This window comes from Perca flavescens, chromosome 4, assembly GCF_004354835.1.
Source record: "Perca flavescens isolate YP-PL-M2 chromosome 4, PFLA_1.0, whole genome shotgun sequence".
In the NCBI taxonomy this organism is placed as follows: Eukaryota; Metazoa; Chordata; class Actinopteri; order Perciformes; family Percidae; genus Perca; species Perca flavescens.
In genome coordinates this window covers 21,712,027-21,714,021 of record NC_041334.1, presented here as the reverse complement: position 1 = coordinate 21,714,021, position 1,995 = coordinate 21,712,027, and the positions used below count along the sequence as shown (strand labels likewise).

The 1,995-nt window shown below is 38.3% G+C and overlaps 1 protein-coding gene across 3 annotated transcripts in view; it reads right to left on the bottom strand.

Annotated features, from left to right (window-relative positions):
- prdm2b (PR domain containing 2, with ZNF domain b) overlaps positions 1-1,598 on the bottom strand; it is an 18,309-nt gene extending 16,711 nt beyond the window's left edge. Inside the window, exon 1 of one of the 3 annotated variants that reach the window (XM_028575710.1) lies at positions 1,278-1,598. The gene's annotated coding sequence lies outside the window, so the exon portion shown is untranslated. Of the gene's footprint in view, positions 1-1,150; positions 1,237-1,277 lie in introns of those variants that run through there. The other 2 variants (XM_028575711.1, XM_028575712.1) reach the window with 2 other exon arrangements.
- Positions 1,599-1,995: the final 397 nt, after the last annotated feature.

The following is a 1,995-nucleotide window of genomic DNA, read 5'->3' as shown; positions in this document are numbered from 1 at the left end:
GTTTGAAGCCCCTTTTATAACATGCAGGCTGATTTTTAGGGCTGAAGCTATAATTACTTTCATTGTGAATTAATTTGCAGATTATGTTTTACAATTAATTGACAAAAGTGAAATGCTCCCCAACATGATGTTTTCAAATTGCTTGTTTTATCAGGAAACTCCCAATGGGATAAGCTAAGCACAGCATCAGCAAGGGCTAAGGATCCTAAAGTCTTCATTATCTTTTAGATTTCTGCCTAAATGCATGTGGTGTTTAAAATTACTGTATGAGATGTGAATTTCTGGATGAAATGTCATGAAAATGAGCCTGATGATTTTAAAGCACACAGAGCATACTATCTTTATTCAAGTTTTCCTAAATGTATGTGATAGATAAGATATTGAAGGTTGACTGGCATAAAAGAGAAAATCTTGACATTTGAGAAGCTGGAACCGCTCAATGTTGCTAAGAAAATGTCTCAAACAACTAACTCTTTCTCTACATATCAGAAAAGGCAATACATTTGATTCTGATTCTTGCATTAATGGAGATATATATATATATATATATATATACACGTTTCCATCACAGGCACTTGCTTTGCTTTAGCAACTTGCGTTTTGTCCCAACTGGCAGGAAAGCCAATTGTTCAGGAGCATGTTGTGGGGCTGGGCTCACACATCACATCATTCATTAATAAAAACAATATTCCACATCGTTCAATGGCGAATATTTTGAACTTGACGACTCTTACGGATGATGTTCTATTATCTTAAAAGGCAGATAAGGCTGACAAAGCTCAAACAATAAACCATATCGTCGTGGGGCTCGAGTCTGTATACCATCCTCTTTAAACAAAGGATATAATGCATGAACTTTTTACTGGACAGTTTATTTAGGTTAATTTGATATATTTCTTTTCACTATAATCATTGATGTATAATCCGCTGGTGCTGGAGTTGTTATTAGACATTTTAAAATCCCTCCAAGATGATGTTCAAGCAACAAACGGAGAGATTTTAACGTGGGTGTGGGCAAGTGTGTGCGCTTAACGCGGATTTTAAAGCGTTATGCATCTGTGCATCAAAAAAAGTTGACAAAGACAAAAAAACAAAAAACGAGTAGGCTATGTTAACCGTACAGCGCCCGAAGGATGCAGTTTATTGTTACCCTTGCAGGCACACCGTCCGCTCTCCTTATTCTCATCAGCTCCTAAGGTGGTTTTTCCTCCCTCAATGTTGCATGGCTGTCGTAGGGTGTTTTTTTTTGGGTTTAGCCTACTCACACGCGCACTTACCTGCTTTATGTGACCGGGGACTTGTGATTTTTGTGCTCTACCTGCTTTCAATCTGCTGAAAATGGCGGATGGAGGCTTGAGTCGAAAGCCTCTTCTGTAAGTCAGATCGTGGTGTGGTGTAGTTGAGGAGAGGCAGCCTGTCAGACCCGCACACACTCTCACAGCGATGGGGCAATAAAGGAGGGTTTCTGTAGACGACACGGCTCCCTGGTGTCCTCTCCAGCAGGCAGCGGCTCTAGTCCTGTCCACACCGCAGCCTAACATGAAACCATGCCAATTAAGTGCCTTGCTTAGATTCATCTGTGAGCATAATGGGCCTGTAGGCTGGTGCCATCTGTGCATCCATGAATAGAGAGAACTCAATAAAAGCAGGCAAATGCAGACTGAAAGGTTGTTATTTGGTCCTTTAATATTTTTTAAATATGAAATTCTTTACCCATGTCAAGTTAGTTTTTTCTATTTTTGTATTTATTGGTGGAATGTTTTCTTTCCCCACATATTCTTTAATACTCTTATTCTAAAGCACATGGCAACTGATTATTAAGATTGGGTAATTTATGAGTCAAAATTAAAGTTAAAATAAATAAGTGGATTGTCTGAAAAATGCTGCATAAACACTGTTTTTTACTTATTTCACTTGGATAGTTCACTTAAATAGTATCTTAATAAGTACTGCTTTCCAGGGAGTCTCGGGTACATATATTAACAACAAGAATAA